General features: G+C 41.4%; 1 pseudogene; it reads left to right on the top strand.

Annotated features, from left to right (window-relative positions):
* Positions 1-22,231: 22,231 nt before the first annotated feature.
* LOC132656118 (small nucleolar RNA SNORA48) lies at positions 22,232-22,363 on the top strand (annotated as a pseudogene).
* The last annotated feature ends 3,446 nt before the right edge of the window (positions 22,364-25,809 follow it).

Here is a 25,809-nt window from a genome sequence, read left to right on the forward strand (position 1 = left end):
AGAAAGTCTCTAATTTCTATTTTCATTTATTCCCTGACCAAGCTCTCATTGAGTAGAGAGTTGTTTAGTTTCTAAATGTATGCAGGCTTTTTGTTATTTCTGTGGTTGTTGAGGTCTAGTTTTAGGCCATGGTGGTCTGAGAGGATACAAGACATTATTTCGATCTTGTATCTGTTGAGGCTTGCTTTGTGCATGACTATATGATGAATTTTTGAGAAGATTCCGTGAGATGCTGAAAAGAAGGTATACTCTTTTGAGTTTGGGTGAAAAGTTCTGTAGACATCTATCAGGTCCATTTGATTTAAGACCTCTGTGTCATTATTTCCCTATTTGGCTTCTGTCTAGATGACGGTCCCTTGGTGAGAGTGGAGTGTTGAAGTCTTCCACTATTAAGGTATTGGGATTGACGTGTGATTTAAGCTTAATTAATGTTTCATTTACAAATGCAGGTGCTCTTGAATTTGGGGCATAGATGTTCAGGATTGTGATGTCTTCTTGGTGGATTTTTCCTTTGATGAGAATGAAGTGTCCCTCCTCATCTTTTTTGATTAATTTTGGTTGAAAGTCCATTTTATTAGATATTAGGATAGCTACCCCAGCTTGTTTTCTGGTTCTGCTTACTTAAAAAACATTTTTCCAGCCCTTTACTCTGAGGTAGTGTTTATCTTTTTTGCAGAGGTGTGTTTCTTGGATGCAGCAGAATGTTGGATCCTGTTTCTGTACCCATTCTGTTAGTCTGTATCTTTTTATTGGAGAGTTGAGTCAATTGATGTTGATAGATAATAGTGACCAATGAAAGTTAGTTCCTTTTATTGTGTAGTTGATAGTGTTACTTTGTTTCTTGCTTGCTTTCAGTTCTTTCTTGTGAAAATACCTATATCCTGTGTTTTCTTAGGTGTAGTTTATTTGGTTGGATTGGAGTTTTCCTTCTAGTATCTTCTGTAAGGCTGGGTTGCTGTGTAGACATTAAGTTTAGTTTTGTCATGGAATGTTTTGTTTTCTCCATTTATGTTGATTGAAAGCTTTGCAGGGTATAGTAGTCTTGGTTGGCATCTGTGGTCTCTTAGAGTCTGCATGACATCTGCCCAGGCCCTTCTGGCTGTCATAGTTTCTATTGAGAAGCTGGTGTGATTCTGATAGGTCTACCTTTATATGTTATTTGGCCTTTTTCCCTTGCTGCCTTTAATATTTTTTTCTTTGTTTTGTAGATTTTGTGTTTTGAGTATTATGTGACGTGAGAAGTTTCTTTTCTGGTCTTGTCTATTTGGTATTCTGTAGGCCTTTTTTATGTTTATGGACATCTCTATCTTTAAGTTGGGAAATTTTTCTTCTATGATTTTCTTGAAAATATTTTCTGGACCTTCTAGCCTGGAATATTCTTTTTCGTCTATTCCTATTGTTCTTAGATTTTGTCATTTCATAGTGTCCTTGTCCTTGATTTCTTGGATGTTTTGTGTTTGAAAATTTTCCAATTTTACTTTTTCTTTTAGAGATGTATCAATTTTTGCAATTGTATCTTCAGCCTCTGAGATTCTCTCTTCCATATCTTGTATTCTGTTGTGGTTCCTGATTTTTTTCTCTAAGTTCTCTAGCTCCAGGGTTTTCTCTGTTGTATTTTCTTTATTGATTCTAATTTTGTTTTCATGTCTTATGCCATTTCATTGACCTGTTTGAATTCCTGTCTTTCCATGATAGCCTCTATTTTTTTGTTCATTTCCTCTCTATATGCCACTACTTGTGCCTCTACTTCTGCCTCTATCTGTGCCTCTACTTGTATGGCTATATTTGCCTGTGTTTCTTTGAGAGCTTTGTTTATTTCCTCTTTATGTGCCTCTAATAACTGGATAAGCATAGCTTTAAAATCATTTTCCTGTGTTTCCAATGAATTAAAATATCCATTGATTTTTGGGGTTGCTGGTGAAACCATAATGTCCTGATTTTTGTTGGATGTGTTCTTATACTGATCTCTGGCCATTCGCTTATCTGTAGGCTTGTTGTTTGCTCCTGGAGTCTGTATTCAGACTGGGTCTGTCTGTCTCTGGTGTCTGGAGTATTCTTCAGGAAGATGAGAGAGGACCACCAGTTTGAGGGTGGATGTTGATGTTTCTGCAGTAGCTAAGGAGAAAGGTCACCGGCACATATGCAGGCACGTGCTTGGCAGTGTGCTGTGAGGGAGAGGGTGCTAGACCATGCAGGTTCTTGGAAGGGTAGAGCTCAAGTTCTGGAGGGAATGTGGGTGCTGGCACTGTTCGAGGTGTGCACGTGCAGGTGCCCTGAATACCTCAGTGGCCTACAGGCCTGCCTTACTGTCCTCCCAGTGTGCAGATCTCTCTGGGCTCCAGATATTGTTTATGTGGACTCCACTGTTGTATCAACAGAACAGGGGCTTCAGTGTTAAGAACGCTGTCCAAAAGATCCCGATGTTGCCCACAGTGGGGGTGGGGTGGGAGGGATCCGATGTCTGGCTGCTAGCATAGAGGGACCCTAGATCTGGGGATCTGCATGCACACACCTGTGGGTGTGCTCAGTCACTAGCAGGCCTAATCAGAAAGCACAGGAGTTCCCCCTGTTCTCTACTCTCAGATTTGGGCCCACAGAGGCAAAGGAGAGTGTAGGAGATCCATCAGCTCACTTACATCCACTATTTGTTAACTGGGCAGGGAGACCCATACTTGGGTTAGCTACCTCTGCAGTCTCAATCAGAGCACAGAGGCTCCTACTAGGGCTAGCCACCACCCTGCAGCCTCTGAAGACATGGGAGGCCCATTCAGCTGCCCACAGACCTGGGAGGCTGGTACAGCCATCTGCTGAGATGCCATGGGGCATCTGTACAGCTGCCCGCTGCCACCATAAAATTGGGAGGCTGGTACAGCTACCTGCTACCGCCACGGAACTGGGAGGCCCACCTCTGCTGTCTCAGTCACTGAGCACAGAGGTTCTTGCTTGGGGCAAGGGGGAGTGCAAGGGGGTTGAATATTCACCACTCGCAGTCCCTAGAGGTGTCCACAGGTGACCTGTCTCCAAACGGTCTCAGCTCACAGGTTGTCCCCTTTCTCTCAGGAAGCCTCAATGTCGATGTTCAGCTCCACTCACCAATTTTGGATCCTGTGTCCTTCAGATATGGTGCAAGCTGGTTGCCACCATCTTGGACTCCCCCAGGCACTATATTCTTAACTTGTCAACTCAGAGATGAAGATGATGAGAGAAAGAGAGACAGAGACAAAGAGAGATACAGAGAGGGAATCATATCTTACATATTCCTTCTCTAAATAAATAAAAATCAGATTTCATTGCTCAGCAGATTTCCCAAATAGTAACTCTGCATCCCATGCTCGTTTTTATATATGTTTAAAGCAATACAGTAAGTACAGTACCAGCTGAATCCCTTCTCCTTAGCTGGTAACTAAGCCCCTCCCTCTACTTGAGGGGTTTCCATAAATGCAGATAGTCCTTTGTAACTAGTGGATGCCTAACGCAGAGACTGCACACCAACTCTTGAGCTCACATCTCTTTTTTTTTTTTTTTTTTTTTTTTATTGTTTATTTATTTATTTTTTTTTTATCAGTTACATTTTATTAACTCTGTATCCCAGCCGTGTCCCGATCCCTCATTCCCTCCCAGTCCCTCCCTCCCTCCCTCCCTCATCTCCACCGTGCCCCTTTCCAAGTCCACTGATGGGGGGGACCTCCTCCGCATTCATCTGATCCTGTTTTATCAGGTATCTTCAGGACTGGCTGCAAAGCCCTCCTCTGTGGCCTAACAGGACTGCTCCTCCCTTCGGGGGTGGGGAGACCAAAGAGCCAGTCATCGAGTTCCTGTTAGAAATAGTCCCTGTTCCCCTCACTTTGGGAAACCAATTGGTTACTGAGCTACCACAGGCTACATCTGAGTGGAGGTTCTAGGTTATATCCATACATGGTCCTTGGTTGAATGTCAGTCTCAGAAAAGACCCTGTGCCCAGATATATTTGGTCCTTGTGGAGCTCCTATCCTTTCCCCATCAGACTAACTCCCCTTCTTTCTTATGATTCCCTGTACTCTGCCAAAGGTTTGGTCATGAGTCTTTGCTTTGAAAACACTGCTAGTTAGAGTCTTTCAGATGCGCTCAGTAGACTCCTGTCATACGTTCAATGCACATCCCATCTGTCTTTCTAAACGAGGATTGATCATCTTACCCCATGTCCGCTCAATTGATTATCTTTTTTTAGGTGTATAGATTTCATTATGTTTATCATATCTTATAGGTCTATATAAGTGAGTATATCCCATGTTTGTCTTTCTCCTTCTGGGATATTTCACTCAGAATGATCTTTTCTAGATCCCACCATTTGCCTGCAAATTTCATGATTTCCTCCTTTTTGATTGCTGAGTAGTATTCCATTGTATAAAAATACCACAATTTCTGTACCCATTCCACCGTTGATGGACATCTGGGTTGTTTCCAGGTTCTGGCTATTACAAATAGAGCTGCTATAAACATGGTTGAGCAAGTGTCCTTTTTGTGTACTTGAACAAATTTTGGGTATATACCTAGCAGGAGCTCACATCTCTTATTCTTTCAGTAATCTCCAGTTTTTGTCTTACCTCCCAGTGCAATTGCCACAAGCTCCAGGACAGAATGTTTTCTTACTAAGTGTTCTAGCCAGTATAGAGAAATCTTCATAGCACATGAGCCATGACAAATGAGGGTTTGGTATGTGGGTTCTTTATTTTCAAATAGTGTTTCCTTATTTCTAATCACCTTTGTCTACTTCTAATGTCTTCAAACAATGTTTACTTGGATTTGAACTGGAGCTCAACTTTGATGTTCTTGGCAAAAGAATGAGTCTGACATTTACTCTATCATTATAAAAATTCCTCCCTTACACTCTGCTTAAACTTCCCAGTCCCAGCCTGAAAGTTAAAATAGACAAAAATCCTATCGAGGGAAGAGAGGGCGTGACTGGTTTTTCTACACTTTGTCACCCTGTTATTTTTTAATCCCTTCTACATAATTTATACCACATTTCACTTATAGTTCATCGATGCAAATAATTTCAATGCATTTTAGTCAAATAAATCTCCCCAGCGAGATATTCCAAGTTAATACCTAACACATAAAAAGCCAGACACATTTGCCAGAACCATAAATTCTTAGGTAACTTTATAACTGTTGGGAAGCAGAATGTTATTCCAGGCTGTAGACCATGCACCACTCCAAGGCCACGAGACACTGCAGAACCAGATAGCTCTGGATAAGCCTTGTGGAGTGGGGCTTTTGTGTTCTCCTTTCACACACAAGCAGCCAGCCCTTGCAGAAGTCTCATGACACAGGCAGAGGAAGAGTAGTTTTGTCATCAGAAAATAGGTTTAAAATAGATGGTTAAAGTTTGACAAGTAGTATCATCAGAGAAAGTAGAGATGAAAGGACTGGGTTTGTACACTCACACGCTTGAACATGAACATACACTTGTACACACATACTGATTTTTCTTTATACACATACAAATGTACACACTTAAGCACTTATATCCAAGGGCACAATTACACAAGTGCACACACTCACAGATTCACTCACAAAGGCACACACACCTTAACACACTCACACATACTCTTCCAAACACAATCACATGTACCTTTATGAGCACATCCATGCATACATTCACTCACAAACATACACACATTCACATGTGTGTGCATGCACATGCACACGTGAGCACAAGCACACACACATTCACACATGCCAAACTTTCTCACAATTTTGAAATTTTTGTTTAAATATCGAAGTTTTATGCTGATGCCACAATTGATAACAAAAAAAAATCCTAGCAGTTTTTCACAGAATGAGAAATGAGGCTCAGATTTCATTCATCTAAATGCAGCTATCCAGTTTGACCAGTACCCTTTAACGAAGATGTTGTCTTTTCTTCAGTGTGTGTTATTGGCTTCTTTGTCTAAATCCAGGTGTGTATGGGTGTGGGGGTTTCAATGCTATTCCATTGTTCAACATGTCAGTTTTAAGTCATTTCCATGCTGTTTTCATTACTGTAGCTGGTAATATAATTTAAAATTTGGGATGGTGATACCTCCAGTAGTAGTTGGTGGTGGTGTTTAGGACTGTTTTGATTATCCTAGTTCTTTTGTATGTCCATACAAAATTGAAGAATTGTTTTCATTCTCTGATCAAGTACCTCAATATAAAACCTGGTCCTCTGAATCCGATAGAGGAGAAAGTAAGAAATATGCTTGAGCTATTTGGCGAGCGGGCATGCATAGAGATGAGAAACCATGGGCAAAGGCATCTCTGAGACAAGCTGGTGACCTATGACAGGTAGGCTCCTGGGGGGATATGGAGGTGACTGTACCTGAGACTTCTAGTAGCAGGAGTCATGGAGACTAAAGAGGCCACCTTCTAACTAGATAACACTCTTAGTGGAGGGAAGGGAACACCAACTCACCCACAAAAACTTCGACCCGAAATTTACCCTGTCTACACGATGTGCAGGGATAATAATAGAATAGAGATTGAAGGAATGTCTAACGATGCCTGGCCCAACCTGAGACCCACCCCATGGGAAAGAGCCAACCCCTGACACTGTTAGTGATACTTTACTCTGCTTGCTTAATGGAGCCTAGCATCGCTGTCTTCTGAGAGGCTCCACCTAGCAGGGGACTGAAACGGGTGTTGAGACTCACTGCCAAAGACTGGGCAGAGCACAAAGAGTCTTGTGAAAAAGTGGGAGGAGGGAGGAGGAATAAAAGGATCTGGAGGGGACAGGAGCTCCACAAGAAGACCAAGAGAGCTAACTAACCAGGGTCCAGGGGGCTTGTGGAGATTGAAGCACCAACCAAGGACCATTCAATGGACTGGACCTAAGCCCTCCACACAGCATATGGGCAGTTTGGCCTTCAAGAGGGTTCCCTAGTAAGAAGAGTAAGAGGTACTCTAACATGGACTCTGTTGCCTGCTTTTCAATCATTTCCCCTGGCAGGGCTGCTTTGCCAGGCCAAAAGAGAAAAGGATGCATTCAGTCCTGATGCAACTTGATGTGTTGGAGTGAGTTGATGGGGGGTGGGAGAGGGGAGCTCTTCTTTTCTGAGGAGTAGGGGAGGAGGAATAGGGAGAAGAGGGAGGGAGGGTAGGACTGCGAAAAGCAGAGGGAGGGACCTACCATCAGGATGTAAAATGAATGAATGAATGAATGAATGAATAAAAACTTTCTGAATAGGACCCTAATTGCTCAGGCATTAAGATCAACCATTGATAAATAGGGTTTTTATAATCTAAAATTTTTCTGCACAGTAGAATGAAGAAAAATTAAATATTTCCAGCTATACATCTGATGGAGGGTCCTCATCTAGAATGTATAAATAACCCCAAAAAATTAAGCATCACAGAAACAAACAAAAAAAATTTAAAAATGGAACATAGAACTAAGCAAAAAGTTCCCAAAGCATAAATAGCTAAGAAAAAAAAAAAAACTTTTCAAAAATGGTCAACATTCTAAGCCATCAGGGAAATGCAAATTAAAACTACTTTGAAATTTTATTTTACCCAAGTGATAATAGCTAAGATAAAGACGCAAACAACAGCAGTTGCTGGTGTGAATGTAGAGAAAGAAGTTTTATTCACTGCTAGTAGAAATGCCAACCAGTGAAACCACTGTGGAAATCCCTCAAAAGCTAAGAATAGATTCACCACATGGTAACAAAATACTAATCTTGAGTATGTGCCGCAAAGACACCTTATCCCACTCAAGATTCCTGGCCCTCCATGGTCATCATTTTCCTACTAACAATAGTCAGAGGTGGAAACAGTCTAAATATCCACCACCTGGTGAGTGGATAAGAAAAATATGGTGCATTTACACAATGGAGTATTATTCAGCTATTAAGAAATATGAAATGAAAAAGTAAATACATGGAGCTATAAACAATCATTCTGGGTGAGGTAACCCAGACCCATAGAGACAAATGTCACACCTTTTCTTTCATTTGTGAATTCTGCCTTGAATCTTTAGATATACATGTTTAATTCGGACTATTTATAGAAGTCAGGAAATGACTAAGGAACTATGAGGAGGTGCTTACGAAGGAAAGGAATCCATAATGCACTAGTATAAATGGTTAAAAGGGATAATGAAACAAGAAGGGTTCAACTGGGATGGGGGAGTAGAGGAAAGAGTAGGGGTGATAAATAATGTTAAAGACCTTTTGAAAAAGCCATTTGGAAATCTACTAGTGTTGAAATTTTCTAATATATATTTATGTGTATGGATTACTTTTTTTTTTAGATAATGAGGTCCCCTAGACCCCTAAACATTATAAGCTATTTTAATTGCTCTTAGCTACCCTCCAGAATGGACTAATATGACTATAACATAATATAATATAATATAACCCAATTGCTAAAGAGGCCATATACTTACATCATAGAACATAGTGAAATCAAGCTGGTTGGTATTCATTCCTACTGGCTAACATTCGTAATGCTGAAAGTGCTATAAACACTACTGGAAGAAAAAATTAATTATCGGTCTTGCCTAACTGTGAACCTTGAGAACTACAACCATGAATGGCCTGGAAAATGTTCCCACTAGTATAATAGTAGCAAGAACCTCACATGAGTAGCCTACCACTTTCTGACTGTAACTGAGTCCCAATTCACAAGAAGAAACCCATACCTGGCACCATTATCAAACCAAGAACCATGAATAGATAGATCATAGGCCTTAGGTGAAAGCCTACTTCTATTTATCTACTGATAAATGGGCATACTATTAAACCAACTCTTAATAACTTGTATTTATTCTCATAAGTCAATGTATTGCTCAACCCTCCTTTGAGAAGCTTCTATTTGCAGTAGATAGTCATTAATGCAAACACCTACACACTTCCAAGTGGCAGAGAAAAAGAGCCTGCAGAGTGCTCCACCCTAAAGAAGATATATATACTGCACCTCTACTCTAGCTCAGAGATCATTATATATATATATGTGTGTGTGTGTGTGTGTGTGTGTGTACATGTATATACATCCATATATACAAATAAAACCCTAAAGCTGAGCACTGCCAGTATATGGGCACTAAAGTTGTTTCCTACTTTGTGATCTGAGACGTGAAGCTCATCTCCAACTATAGAATTGGGTATGTATTAGAGAGGTGAGAAGAAAAGGAAGGCTAGGTAGTAAAGGTGTTGAGGTAGAACTTCACCTAGATCACAGGCTGTAGATAATTTTACCATTATTTTTAGTAGATGGTGTTAATACACCTGCTTCAGATGCTGTTTAAAAAGCTCATGAAATCTCAGGCTAATCCTTAAGACATGAAAGGAGGTGAAACTTAACAAATGCAGTTTCACAGTGAAGCCTAGAAGATGTTTCTTTTTTAAAAAGATTTATTTATGTGTGTGTGCGTGTTTGTGTGTGTGTGTGTGTCTGTGTCTATGTCTCTGTGTGTGTGTGGTGAATGTCATATGTATGCAGGTATCCGAAGAGTCCAGAAGAGGACATTGGATTCATTGGGTTGGAAGTTACTGGCAGGAGTGAGCCACTCCCCCTGGACTCTAGGAACTCCAGGGGTCTGAAGAAGCAGCAAGCACTTTTAATTGCTGAGCCACCTCACTACCCTCTAGAATAGTGGTTCTCAACCTTTCTAATGCTTCAGCCCTTTAATACACTTCCTCATGTTGTGGTAACCTCCAACCATAAAATTATCTTTGTTGCTACTTCATAACTGTAATTGTGCTATTGTTATGAATTGTAATGTAAATACATGTGTTTTCTGATGGTCTTAGATGACCCCTGTGACAGAGTCATTTGCCCTCTGAAAGGGTCACAATCCAAAAGCTGAGAACCACTGCCCTGGACGTTTATTTCACCATCTTCCCTTAAAAGCACTATTCTTCCATTATAACAAGAACAACAAAAAAAAAGTCTTTCAGGAAGAAATCGTATTTCACGGAACAAATAAAAACCTGAGCTATCCACCTTAGACAGTGCTTATCTAACTTGTAACATTAAATTTTTATTTTCCCTACCTCCATGTACTGTGGTTGGTTGACTGATGTCATGTCTTTTGCTTAAAGGTATACTTTCATATGTGAAAACTGGTGTTGAAATAGGTGTATGTAAGACTGTGTGACAGATGAAGCGTGGTGGCTCGTGACTGTAACCTTGGCACTCAGGACACTGAAGCAGGACCACTGCCGAGTTTGAGATTTAGGTGACATAATCAGTTCTAGGCCAGCCTGGGAAACAGAGTGAGACCCATCTCAGAGAAACCGTGATGCTCATGACTCATTTATTGCCTCTTCTTAGAGAAATAAATGCTGATAATGCAAGAGAAATGTAGGCATATAAAGCAGAAGAGCTTGGTTTTGTCGCCTGTATTTTTCTCTATAAAACTCATTTAAAAGAGATATCATTCAATCACAACTCGAGGGAGGGGCAAGATGGCGGTGCCAGGAGGACTCTCATTCTGAGCAGCAGCACAGCAGGATCAGCACAGTGAACAGCAATCAGAACTCTCGGCCATAAAACACAGTCATTGTGTTTCCCAGGTGAGAGGATACCCCACGGTGGGGGATTCAATCAGCTTTTAACTCACCCGGCTAAACCAAGGAAGAGATCCCGGTTCCGCCAGACGCTTGGCTGCCGGCCGCCAGCCCCAGCCCCAGCCCAGAGCCACAAGCCAGTGTCTCTGGTCACGGTCCCAGACTGAACCTTGGGCACCACACTATCAGAGACTGGAATTTTCAGTCGAGAGATAACCCCAGGGTACAGGAAACGATTGGGACCGGCCTTAGGTCACCCAGACATCCCCTGGAAAAGACTCGGGCGGGTTCCACGGGCACCCCAGGAGCCAGCCTGGAGCCAGAGCCGGGGACCCAGGTTCCTGCACAGAGCCCTGCCTGCCTGCGCGCCTGATTCGCCGCCAGAGATAGAAACGGCAGGTCTGATCTCAGAGCACTCAGCTCACCCCCAACCTGAAAATGTCCCCGGAAAATTACCCAGCTTAGGGAGCCACTCAGACTCCCAAAAGCCACAAAGGCAGACACAGGCAGTTTCTGCGCACCAGACAGCTGGCAGAGACTGAGCCGCCATCACATAGCTGTGCTCCAGGCACAGGCAAATTTCTGTGGCCAGCCAGCTGGCGGACACTGAGCAGTGTGCACCAGGGCAAAAAAAGACACTAGGAGTCCGTCCTCCAGAGAATCCACGGGGAAGGAAGGAAACTGTACTGATCTAAATCACCCAATCCTTCCCTAGAAAAAGTCTAGCAGTCTAGTGGGGCCGAGGCGCCAGCACTCAGCTGTGCTCCAGACACAAGCACAAACAGTTGAGGCGCGCCTGATGTCCAACTGGGTCACAGCAGCTGATCATTAAATTTGCAACAAGAAACCCAGAAACAGGGCAGCTGCCCTCAGGACTTCCCTGGGTGAGAGGAGAACCCTCTCGACTAACAAAGACCACAGTTACCACTCAGGTCTATATCCCTGAGGTGAGCAACTCCTGAAAAAACACCAGCCATCCAGGGACTATACCCAAAAAGCTGAGAAGACATCCTTCAGGAAAATCCAGCTTTCTGCAAAGGGGATTCTCTCCACCACAGGATCCCCAAGAACCACCAGAAAATAACCCCAAACTCCTAAGATAACACAATGGGTAGAGGCCAGCGTAAAAGCTCAAGCAACAAAAGACAGAGCAATATGGCATCTCCAGAACCCAGTTACCCAGGGGCAAGTAGCCCTGGACACCCCAGCATAACTGAAATCCAAGAAGATGACCTAACAAGTATGCTCATGAAGATGATAACAGAGGAAACAAATAAGATTCGTAAAGACATAGAGGAAGATAAACTCAAACAGAATATTGCCATCCGTAAAGAAATAGAGGAAGCTGCAGCCAAACAGTTTATGGCCTTTAGAAAGGAAATGCTTAAAACACTGAATGAAATGAAAGAAACAGAGTTGAAGGAACTAAAAGAAAAACAGGAAAGTACAATCAGACAGGTGAAGGAAGTAAACAAAACAACTCAAGACCTGAAGATAGAATTGGAAAAATTAAAGAAAACACAAATGGAAGAAATAATGGAAAGGAAGAATCTAGGGAAGAAAACAGGAACTACAGAGGTAAGCATAACCAACAGACTACAAGAGATGGAAGAAAGAATCTCAGGTGTAGAAGATACAATGGAAGAAATCGATGTATCTGTCAAAGAAAATGTTAAATCTGAAAAATTCCTGACAAAGACCGTCCAAGAAATGCAAGACAATATGAAAAGACAAAACCTAAGAATAATAGGTATAGAGGAAAAAGAAGACTCCCTTCTCCAAGGCCCAGAAAATATTTTCAACAAAATCATTGAAGAAAATTTCCCCAAGCTAAGGGAGAGGCCAATTAGAATACATGAGGCCTACAGAACACCCAGCAAATTTGACCAGAAAAGAAAATCCTCCCGCCACATAATAATCAAAACAGTAAGTATACAGAACAAAGAAAAAATACTAAAAGCTGCAAGGGAAAAAGGCCAAGTAACATATAATGGCAAACCCATTAGAATCACACCTGACTTTTCAACAGAGACTATGAAAGCCAGAAGGGCCTGGACAGATATCATGCAGACCCTAAGAGAACACAGATGTCAGCCCAGGCTACTATACCCAGCAAAACTCTCAGTCCTCATAGATGGAGAAAACAAGATATTCAATGACAAAAACAAATTTCAACAATACCTACAAACAAATCCAGCATTACAGAAGACACTGGAAGGGAAAATACAACCCAAGAAAGCTAGCTACATTCAAGAAAACACAGGAAATAAATAACCTCACTTCAGTAAAACAAAAAGCAACCAAGCACACAACCTGATGACCACAGCCAACATCAAAATCAAGAGATCTAACAGCCACTGGTCATTAATCTCTCTCAACATCAATGGACTCAACTCTCCAATAAAAAGACACAGATTAACAGAATGGATACGTAAACAAAACCCAGCAATCTGTTGCATACAAGAAACACACCTAAGACACAAAGATAGACATTACCTGAGGGTAAAGGGTTGGAAGACGACTTTCCAAGCAAACGGACCCAAGAAGCAAGCATGAGTAGCCATTCTAATATCTGATAAAATAGACTTTCAACCAAAATTAATCAAAAGAGATGGGGAAGGACACTTCATACTCATCAAGGGAAAATTCCACCAGGAAGACATCACAATCCTGAACATCTATGCCCCAAATACAAGGGCACCCACATTTGTGAAAGAAACATTGATAAAATTTAAAGCACATATAGATCCACACACATTAATAGTGGGAGACTTCAATACCCCACTCTCAACAAAGGACAGGTCAACCAAACAGAAATTAAACAAAGAAACAATGTCTCTGACAGAGGTCATGAATCAAATGGACCTAACAGACATTTACAGAACTTTACACCCAAACACAAAAGAATTTACCTTCTTCTCAGCACCTCATGGAACCTTCTCCAAAATAGACCACATAGTAGGTCACAAAGCGAGCCTCAACAGATACAAGAAGATTGAAATAATCCCATGTATCTTGTCTGATCACCATGGAATAAAGCTGGACCTCAACAATAACAGAAATAACAAAAAGCCTACACACACATGGAAACTGAACAACTTGTTACTAAATGACAGCTGGGTCAGGGAAGAAATAAAGAAAGAAATTAAAGTCTTTCTAGAAATCAATGAAAATGAAGACACAACATACCCGAACTTGTGGGACACAATGAAAGCAGTGCTAAGAGGAAAGTTCATAGCACTAAGTGCCTTCAAGAAGAAATTCGAGACAGCTCATTCAAGCACCCTAATGGCTCACTTAAAAACCCTAGAAAAAGAAGAAGCAGACACACCAAGAAGGAGTAGACGGCTGGAAATAATCAAACTCAGGGCTGAAATCAATCAATTGGAAACAAATAAAACAATTCAAAGAATCAATGAAACCAAGAGCTGGTTCTTTGAGAAAATCAACAAGATCGACAAACCCTTAGCCAGGCTAACTAAAAGGCAGAGAGACACCACCCAAATCAACAAAATCAGAAATGAAAAGGGGGATATAACTACAGACACTGAGGAAATCCAAACAATCATTAGGACTTACTTCAAAAGTCTATATGCCACAAAATTTGAAAATCTAAATGAAATGGACAATTTTCTTGATCGATTTGACTTACCAAAGCTGAACCAGGACCAGGTAAATCAACTAAATAGACCTATATCCCCCAAAGAAATAGAAGCGGTCATCAAAAGTCTCCCATCCAAAAAAAGCCCAGGACCAGATGGCTTCAGCGCAGAATTCTACCAGACCTTCAAAGAAGAGCTAACACCAATTCTCTTCAAACTATTCCACAAAATAGAAACAGAAGGAATATTACCAAATTCATTCTATGAAGCCACAGTCACCTTGGTACCTAAACCTCACAAAGACTCAACAAAGAAAGAGAATTTCCGGCCAATCTCCCTTATGAACATTGATGCAGAAATACTTAATAAAATACTTGCAAACCGAATCCAAGAACACATCAAAGATATTATCCACTATGACCAAGTAGGCTTCATCCCAGGTATGCAGGGGTGGTTCAATATACGGAAATCCATCAATGTGATCCACCATATTAACAAACTGAAAGAAAAAAACCACATGATAATCTCCCTAGATGCTGAAAAAGCCTTTGACAAAATCCAACATCCATTCATGTTCAAAGTATTGGAGAGATCAGGGATACAAGGCACATATCTAAACATAGTAAAGGCGATATACAGCAAGCCTATAGCCAACATCAAACTGAATGGAGAGAAACTTAAAGCAATCCCACTGAAATCAGGGACAAGACAAGGCTGCCCACTCTCTCCATATCTCTTCAACATAGTGTTGGAAGTCCTTGCTAGAGCAATAAGACAGTTGAAGGAGATCAAGGGGATACAAATTGGAAAGGAAGAAGTCAAATTATCACTATTTGCAGATGATATGATAGTATACGTGAGTGACCCCAAAAACTCTACCAGGGAACTCCTACAGCTGATAAACACCTTCAGCAAAGTGGCAGGATACAAAATTAACTCAAAAAAATCAGTAGCCCTCCTGTATACAAAAGACAAAAGGGCTGAGAAAGAAATTAAGGAAACAACACCCTTCACAATAGCCACAAATGACATAAGGTACCTCGGAGTAACCCTAACCAAGGAAGTCAAAGACTTGTATGAAAAAAATTTCAAATCTCTGAAGAAAGAATTAGAAGAAGATATGAGAAGATGGAAAGATCTCCCATGCTCATGGCTTGGTAGGATTAACATAGTAAAAATGGCCATCTTACCAAAAGCAATCTACAGATTCAATGCAATGCCCATCAAATTACCAACACAATTCTTTACAGACCTGGAAAGGAAAATTCTCAACTTCATATGGAATAACAAGAAACCCAGAATTGCTAAAACAATCCTCTACAATAAAAGATCTTCTGGAGGTATCTCCATCCCTGATCTTAAGTTGTACTATAGAGCAACAGTTTTAAAAACTGCATGGTACTGGCATAGAAACAGAATGGTGGATCAATGGAACCGAACAGAGGACCCAGAAATAAACCCACACACTTATGGACACCTGATCTTTGACAAAGACGCCAAAACCATACAATGGAAAAAAGATAGCATCTTCAACAAATGGTGCTGGTCTAACTGGATGTCTACATGTAGAAAAATGAAAATAGATCCATACTTGTCACCCTGCACAAAACTGAAGTCCAAGTGGATCAAAGACCTCAACATAAAACCAGACACATTAAATCGGCTTGAAAAAAAAGTGGGAAATACCCTAGAACTCATTGGTACAGGGGGAAACTTCCTGAACAGAACACCAACAGCACAGACTCTAAGAGCAACAACCAATAAATGGGACCTCATGAAACTGAAAAGCTTCTGTAAAGCAAAGGACACCGTCATCAAAACAAAGCGACCACCTACAGATTGGGAAAGAATCTTCACCAACCCTTTATCTGACAGAGGACTCATATCCAGTATATATAAAGAACTAAAGAAGCTGAAAAGCAGCAAACCAAGTAATCCACTTAAAAAATGGGGAACAGAGCTAAACAGAGAATTCTCTGTAGAGGAATACCGAATGGCAGAGAAGCACTTAAAGAAATGCTCAACCTCATTAGCCATTAGGGAAATGCAAATCAAAACAACCCTGAGATTTCACCTTACACCCATGAGAATGGCCAAGATCAAAAACTCAAGTGACAACACATGCTGGAGAGGTTGTGGAGAAAGGGGAACCCTTCTCCACTGCTGGTGGGAATGTAAACTTGTACAACCACTCTGGAAATCAATCTGGCGCTTTCTCAGACAACTAGGAATAGCGCTTCCTCAAGATCCAGCCATACCACTACTGGGCATATATCCAAAAGAGGCTCAAGTACACAAAAAGGACATTTGCTCAACCATGTTTGTAGCAGCTTTATTTGTAATAGCCAGAAGCTGGAAACAACCCAGATGCCCCTCAACTGAAGAATGGATGCAGAAATTGTGGTACATCTACACAATGGAATATTACTCAGCAATGAAAAATAAGGAAATCATGAAATTTGCAGGTAAATGGTGGGATCTGGAAAGGATCATCCTGAGTGAGTTGTCCCAGAAGCAAAAAGACACACATGGTATATACTCACTCATATAGACATACAACATAGGACAAACCCACTAAAACCTGTGCATCTAAAGAAACTAAGCAAGAGAGAGGACCCTAACTAAAACGTCCAATCCCCATCCAGAAAGGCAAAGAGGATGGACATCAGAAGAAGAAGAAAACAGTAAACAACCTAGGAACCTACCACAGAGGGCCTCTGAAAGCCTCTGCCCTTCAGACTATCAAAGCAGATGCTGAGCCTGATGGGCAACTGTTGGGCAGAGTGAATGGAATTTTAGGTAAGAACTGGGAAATAGTAAGAGCTGGAGAGGACAGGGTCTCCACAAGGAGAGCAACAGAACAAGAAAATTTGAACATAGGGAACTTCCCAGTGACTCATACTCCAACCAAGGACTATTCATGGAGATAACCTAGAACCCCTGCACAGATGTAGCCCAGGGCAGTTCAGAGTCCAATTGGGTTACATAGTAATGGGAAGAGGGACTGCCTCTGACATAATCTGATTGGCCTGCTCTTTGATCACCTCCTTCTGGGGGGGGGGGTGCAGCCTTACCAGGCCACAGTAGAGGACAATACAGCCACTTTTGATGTGAACTGACAGACTAAGATCAGAAAGGAGAGGAGAACCTCCCCTATTAGTGGACTTGGGGAGTGGCATGCAAGCAGAGGGAGGAGGGAGGGTGAGATTGGGATGGGAGGAGGGAGGGACTTATAGGGGGATGCAGAATGAATAAAGTGTAATTGATGAAAAATTTAAGAAAAAAAGGGAAAAAAATAATTTAAGAACCTTAAATGACTTTCAAAATTGGAGGAAAACATGGAGTTAGTCAATTGGCATGGAGCATGTGTCGCCCCTGGGGGCAATGGTCTCCTGAACCTACTCAGACCTCGGACACCACCACTGCTAATTCTAGAACTGACGCAGGATGTTCCAACGAGGGGTTAAGGCTTCTCATAATATTTCCTATAAGCCCACACCTGTTTGTCTATATCCCCCATTTTTATTCATTATTAGCCAGATAGAGCCAAGTAATTGTGGTAATGATACTTGGTTTTTTTTAAGCCCCAATGCTAGTAAAGTTAGGTATGCCCTGGTTACTCGCATGCCTCACTGGGTGCCTATGCCCATTGATGCCCCTCACGCTATGACTCTCTTCAGACAGAAAAGGGATCTTGGAACTACAGCCACCATTGTTACTACCATCTCATTGACGGCTGTTGGAGCTACCACCAGGGCATTAGCCATGAGTCATACTGGGCAGACTGCTCAGACCCTGAATAATCATTTAGCCAATGTAGCTCATGCCTTAGTTGTACATAAAGGAATTAATGCTCAACTAAAAGGAAGCTTAATGGTGTTCAATCAGAGGATTGACCTCTTGCAGGAGCAAATTGATACCCTATGGCAAATCACTCAACCTGGCTGTCAATGAAAGTATGCTGGACTTTGTGTCACTAGCATACAACATGAGAATTTTTCCTGCGCTGCAAATCTGTCTAAACAATTGTCGAGCTATATTTTAGGTAATTGGACTGGAGAATTCGATACTACGATGGAGCAGCTGAGAGTGGCCATTGTCACAGTAAATTCTACCGGAGTGGACGCAGGACTACCCACAGGATTATCAACATGGATTGCTGCAGCCATGAATCATCTGAAGGAATGGGCGGGCATGGGAGTGTTAGCAGGCCTTCTGGTGTTGGTCTCCTTGGTTTGCCTGTGGTATATATGCAAGATTAGAGTCTCACAACAGTGTGATGCAGCCATGATCATTCAGGCCTTTACAGCCATTGAAGCAAGACATTCTCCCCAAGCATGGTTGGATACCATAAAAAGCTAAAATGATACGCTCAGGATGCGAGGCTAAGCACTGCACTCAGGGTCAGCCGCTTTGGACCCAGAGAAGAGCATGTCTGATTGCATGCGGGTTGATGCCCCAGGTCCCGCCTCTGAGAAAAAGGTATCGGACGGGTCTGATGCTCTTTGGGAGGATGACACCTAAATGAACATCTGTACAAAGTCCCAATTTATTTCTAATATCAGAGAACAGACCTCTACTCTTGCCTGATGCGTCTAAAACAAAAAGGGGAACTGTAGAGAGCTGCGGAATGCTATGCCTTAAAGATGGAGCTGGTTTCCGCCTTCCACCTTCCCGATGGTGAGTGCTCTCTGTCACGAACAACTCCACATTTGGCTAAGGCCGAGGATCTGGCTTGCTTCCATGTATGTGGACCTATCTGCATTGCCCCCGTGGCACGCCTGGGTTGGCTACCCAGAGGCTATTTAAGCTGTGGGCTGGCTTTCCCTGGGGTCCGAGGATTGTTCAATGTTCCTGAATAAACTGCATTGAAAAAAAAAAAAAAAGAGATATCATTCATTCACAAGGATCATACTTAGCAATTGCAGCAAAGGGCATCTGTCTGTTTGATAAACCTTCGAGCGCCTGCTCTGTCCTCCCCTATCTTGCTCTGTAGCTACTAAAGACTGTCATAGGTATCAGTTACCCGACACCTTGACTAGGCTGCAATCCATTAATTCTCCCGGAGCACCGTTCAAGAGGTGCTGTTAATGCTGGTTGTCCTCAAGTCTATCTTCTGTCTTGGTGATTCAGTCTCACTAAAGATCATCAACAGAAAACAAGAATTTGAATCTAACACTTAACTGAATTTTAATTAACTTTTCATCCAGATGCCAAAATGCCCAGTAGGCAGATACTCCCCTTTTGTCCTCTTGCCTGAAATTCAGCCTGGGACTTAGGCCTCTGCACCTCTGACTCCATCTGACCCCCTGACCAGGAATCCAATGAAGCCTATAATGTGTCACAGTGAGGGCATGCTAGCTCTGTTCTCCTCCCACTCCCACGCCAGCCTGAATCAAAGAATACCACCCCTTCTCATTAGTGGCCAGATCACTGCTGCTATGACTAGAAACAGTTTTCACGCAAACATAGGAATAGATGACAAACTATAGAAAAAGAAAAAGGTTTTCATGCATCTCTTAGTTTGCAGAAACTTCAGTTAACCACTGCTAAATACTGTATCAGACTAATAGAGCTATGTTGTAGATGGTATATTCTTCTCACACCTCCTCCTTCCAATGATTCTCTGTCCCCAACCAGAAGTAGAAAATATCTGGCTCCCCATAGCGTTAAAATTTATCTCAGTTGGCTTCTGGAGCATCTTCCTTACTGATCCTATAATTCCTTACTGGACCTGTAACAGAAAGAACTTAAATTTTATAAAATGTAATACAGAGCTACATGTCTTAGCAATGTTGTCTTAACATACACGTTTTCAAACACATAAAACTTAACAAAAAGAGAGAGAGAGATTTTTATAGTGGTTGATCTTCACTGTGAGCTGATTATACTAAGAACTACCTAGAAGATAAGTGACTCACACATCTGAGATGCCTGTGAGGGTATCTCCAGAGACAATTAGATCATGAGGTCTCTGCCATAAAGAATAGGTTAATCCCTTGGAGGTCATAAGTATGATGATATTGGGTAACAGTGAAACGTAGAAGACAGGTTGGAATTATTTGGAGGGAACAGGTTACTTGCCCTTTCTTCCTGAATGCCTGCCTTCTCTGCCTTTTGTCCACTTTGCAGAAGCTCCTCATACATGCCATGTTCCTGTGATGATGATGTTCTGCTTCTAAACAATCCTGGTACCTGGGTACAGGGAACAAGGACTAAACTCTCTTATACTGATAACTGAAACAAATATCTTTCCTTTAAGTTGTTTCTTCTGTATGTGGTCACAGTGATTAAAAAAAGTAATAATACAGGTTCCATTTCTCAGATAGTAAAGAGAAAATAAAAAAGAGTATCAATCAGTGTAGGTGAGGATATCAGAAAATTTGCATATCATATTAGTGAGAGGATATTTTGATGTTCCATTTTAAAGACAATATTGTAAAAGTTGTAAAAGCTAATACCATAATTTAATAACTTGTGTGCAAGAATTTATTCTTCATAAATTCTGGTATAACATATACAAGAACATTTATTTTAGTATTATACATCATAGCAAATAAGACTCCTAAATCAGCTTAGTTATATTTTCTTAAGGATTTATCTTTACTGTGTGTATCTCTCTGTATCTCTGTGTCTCTGTGTGTTTGTGTCTCTGTGTTTCTGTGTCTCTCCATATCTCTCTGAATCTCTGTCTCTGGCTCTGGCTCTCTCTCTCTGCATGTGTGTATGTGTGTAGGTGTGGGTGTGCCTTAAGAGAACACTGTATCTCCTGGAGCTGGTGATATAGTTATGAGTACTCAAGGTGGGGACTGGGAACCAAACTCCAGTCCTCTATAAGAACAGCAAGTGTCCATAGCCCCTGAGCCATCTCTCTAACCTCTTGGTTATAATTAAGATAAAATGTATATAAACTATTCATGCAGCTATTAAAAAATAATGGTAATGATCTTTATGTATCATTATAAAGAGATAGATTTCGTTGGATTTAAAAAATGTGTGTTAATATACATGTTTACATTTATTAATGCATAAATTCCAGAGTGTTATATAAAAAGTTAATAATAGTGGATACCTCAGGAAATAAGAAATTTAGGCAACTTTTCTTCAAACTTTACATTCTTACATCTTTTTTAACTGGCAATTGTAATTTTCTTCTATAAAATCTACTGAGTAAAAAGACATGTGTTTAAAATAATGCACGGCTTAATTTTATTGAACGAGATCAAAGTAGAAATTTTCCCAAATCTGGGCAAAATTTATATTCCCAAGAACAAGAGGCATGCAAAGCCCCAAATAAATATGTCCATAAAAGAACCTCCCTACCCAATATTGTAATTAAAATATGACTATTATAAAAGAAAGAATTCTAAAGGATGAAAGGCAAACCTACCAATTTACAGCAGACTTCTCATCAGAAATTCTGAAATCCAGGAGAACATGGCCTAATGTCATTTAGGCACGTAAAAACTGCTGAAAGTTGAGAACAGAAATGGGTAGTGTGGGGAGAAGTGACGGACTAAATGCCAACCAAATTACTATACACCAAAATTATCTTTTAAAATCATTGGAGAAATAAAAACTTTTTTCTAAGCATAAACTAAAGCAGTTAATGACCACTAAGCCAACAGTACAAAATAGGCAGAAGAGGAAGGAAGATACACATGTGCATCAGACCTCTGGAATGATAGATTTCACTAGAGAATTAGATAAACTAATGAGAATTAGGAAAAATGAAATGCCATTAACTCATTAAACAGCAGACTTCTAAGATGAATAAGAAAGAAACAAGTAGAAAAAAATTTTAATAATGAATACAAATGTAAATGGATTTGGTGCATAAATTAAAAGATGCAGACAGTCATAGTGATGTTGACATACACCTTTAATCCCAGCTCTTGGGAGGCAGAGGCAGGTGATGTTGGAGGCCAGCCTGGTCTAAAGACATGAGTTCTAGGACAGTCAGGGCTACATAGATAAACTCTGTCTTGAAAAATTAAGAAAAAAAAAAAAAACAGATTCAGACTGGCTTGAATAAATTCAAATACAAGAACCAACCCTTTGCTTTCTGCAGGAAACCAACCCTAATGGGAGACACACACTCCCAGCAATGGGCAAAGACACACCATGTTGGTGGTGGTGTTTTCATATCAGTCAGGGACAAAGCAGATGGAAGTCCTTTGTTGATGCTTGGCTTGGTGCCCAAAGCTGTCTTATGCCTAGGACTCATAAAAATCAAATCAAAGCCAGGCAGCACAGGGGCCAAGGAGGAAAACAGACAAAAACCTGTGGACTGCCATGCCACCCACAGACCTGCCCCCAAGCCCACGACACAGGAGCACCATAGACACTTGCTTGCTGCCCTACCATATTACATGGATGGAAGATGTCATGCAGGGACTCACCAGCCACGTGGCCAGCCTGCCGCAGAAACCACCACAATGTGCAAGTATGTGGTGGTTAGAAGGGAGAGGGAGAGAAGTGGAGCAACTAATGAAGAGAGATCGAACTGGAGACTGAAGGGTGAAGAAGAGTAGCCTGTTGTGAGTAGCTAGCCTGCCGCCTGGAGCCATGGTGAGGTCCCAGCCCAAGCTGCCACTGAGGGCCAAGTCTGAGTATGTGGCTATGCAGTGACAGGGTTGGTGTTGATATCCCATGGCTTATATTATCACTAGAAAATATGGGGTTATCCTGGGTCAGGGCAGCCACTGTGATCCACAAGGATACCCAGAGGCTGTGCATAACTGGCCCTGCCCCTCACTGAATGAGGCACTCTGGAGAGCTGGCCCCATCATCTCACCAGTGGCAGCATTCAGGAGAGCAGGTCCTAAGCCCCACAGAGACCCTGGTGGCAGGGGTGGAGAGGGTGGAAGAGCTGACCTTGTCCCTCTACTCCTCTGCCATGGGTTAGTACAGGCACAGAGATGATGCCATACACACACACACCTCCACCTCTTAGCGTGAGTGAGCCAGCCCCAAGGACAAGATCATGGAAGAGCTGGCCCCATTGCTCATCTGCCATGAGGTGTTGTGGGTGTGGGGCTGATGCTCTCCCCTGCCTCACCTCTCAGCACCTACAGCAGTTCGGAGAGCTGGCCCTCAGGTCATGAGAGCAGGTGAGCAGGCTCTGAAGCTCATCTGGGCTGCACAGGAAAGGTGGCCCTAATGGCAAAGGCACAAGTGAGCCAGCCCCAAAGGTGTGAGAGCAGAAGAGCTGGCCCAGCCCCTCACAGGATGCAGCACTTGGGAGAGTGGAGGTGAGGCATGGGTGTGGGTCAGCCATCCCAAGGGAATGGAAGTGAGAGAGCTGGCCCTGCCTCCTCCCAGTGCTGGCATTTGGGTGGCCTAGCAGGAGCAGTGCTGGAGAGCTGGTAGTGTGAAGAGGGGAGCGCTCATGTGCTCTGTCCACTTCAGCTAGACCCCAGGCCCAGATCCAGGGCTCTGAGTTGACCCGCCCCAAAATTTAAATCATCTGTGAGTGGTTGGGATGTGTGAAAGGGGCAGTCCTGCTGTTACAAAGCTGCAGGAGCTCCACAACACAGGGCAACAACAGGATGACCAGAAGGATTCTCAGTGAAGATTCAATATTGATGGTGACCCAGAAGCCAGAGATCTCAAACCAGACCACTGACTCGTTGCAATAAACACTTGCAAGTGAAGATGTGAGGGCAGAGGGATACCCTGTGGATACACTGTGACATCTACAGCTTCCACAATAAGACGCTTTCTACTCTTTGGTAAGTTTTGGTGGTGGTGGTGTGTGTGCTTTATGTGCGGGAGCAAGGTGTTGCAAGGGAAAAGAGAAGATATGACAGGACAGGAAAATGAGCCGGACAGGGGCACATGAAGTGAAACTCACAAAGAATCAATGAAAGAGTAAAACAACAATGGAGTGAAAGGACAAAAATGAAATTCAAAGTAAATAAATCCCACAAGCAGAGAAAGAACAACTAGTCCAAACAAGATTTCAAGCCAAAATTAGAAGAGATAAAGAAAGTCACTACTAATAAAGAATACAATTCATTAAGAAGATATGATTACTATTTAAATATATATAGTTAATATTGGTGGATAATGTTTCAAAAAATAAACAAAAATTGACAGAAAGGGACAAATATTTTAAAGTAGAATAATAATGTATAACTTCAATACTTCATGGTCTTGAGGAGATAGATTATCCAGATGTTTCACACACAGACACACACATACAAATGAGCAAAGAAACTTCAGAATTAAATTTTATTTTACAATTAACAGGTATTTATAGACTATTCTATTCAATATTTGTTGAATACACATTCTTCCTAGCAGTTTGTGGAAATATTACCAATGCATACATATTTTAAGCCCTCAAGAAAGTCTTAACAGATAAAAAATATTTAAAATATTTTCTTGTGTTCTATCATAATGGGATGAAACTAGAAATCAACATGACAAAATGTGCAGAAGTTATACAAATGTATGAAAATTAAACAATAGACTTTTAAAAAATCAGGGTGTCATTTAAGAAATAAAGGAGCAAATTAAATTCCTAGAATCAAATGAATAATGAAAACATAACTTTTATTACAACTTTTATTAGAACTTTTAGAACGCAGAAAAGACAGTTCCAAAAGCAAAATTTATAGCTTTTATTAGCCATGTAAAAACTTAGAAATATCTCAAATAAATAACCTAATCACATAACCCAAGGCCTCGGGGGGGGGGAGGGGAAATAAAGCCCAAATTTAGCAGAAAGCATGAAATATAAAAAGGAAATAATAAGATTTTGTTGTAAATTAATGAAACAAAGAGATGGTTCTTAGAAAAGGATAAGCAATATTTGTGTGTCCTTGGCCAGACTAACAAAGCAATGTGAGATAGCACCCAAATTAGTGAAGTTGGAGGCCATAGAGGGTTGTTGTAATATACACTACTGAAACCCAAAGGATCCTTAAGGAATATTTTGAAAAAGTATTTCAATAACATGGTATCTGATTTGTAGTAGAAGTTTTAGGTTCTTTTAAAAACTCAGTTATGTTATGTAAATGTGTTTTTGTTTTTGTTTTAATCCCAAGAGTGAGAGGCTGCTTTCGCTTTGTCCATTGCCTCATGCAGCTCGGAGAGGGGTGTGACCTTTGCCAGTTGCAGTTAGTGGAACCTGTGAGAACTCTGAGAGGGTATAGATACCAGAGCCAAGAGTGGTTCCAGAGAGGACACTCTTAGGGGGAGGGGGAAGAAGGCACCTCCTGGATATCCTGCCGACTGAGGTTGGTATTGCCCCCAAAGGACCTGATGGCCCTAACCAGCCAGACTTAAATCTAAAGAGACCTCCGTCCCCTTTCCCTTCTAACCTCATTTCTCTCCTACTTATAAGGTGTTGGGAGGTTGGTAGAAGGAAGATAGAGGCTTAAGAAACCCCAAATAGAGTTAAAAAGTAGCACCTGCACTATACACAAAATAGAATTTTTTCTAGACACACATAATTTGCCAAGTGTGAACAAAAATTGTATATACAACTTAAATAAATTGTCATCAAGCCATGAAGTTAAAGCAAAAATAAAAATTTCTCAACAAAGGAAACCTGAGACCTGGACAGATTCACCATTGAATGTTCCACACCTTTAAATCAGAACTCCAAGAATGATTCTAAATTCATTCTATAAAGCCAAAATTAATCTGCTGCTGAAAACTGAGTA

Source organism: Meriones unguiculatus, chromosome 8, assembly GCF_030254825.1.
Source record: "Meriones unguiculatus strain TT.TT164.6M chromosome 8, Bangor_MerUng_6.1, whole genome shotgun sequence".
Taxonomy (NCBI): Eukaryota; Metazoa; Chordata; class Mammalia; order Rodentia; family Muridae; genus Meriones; species Meriones unguiculatus.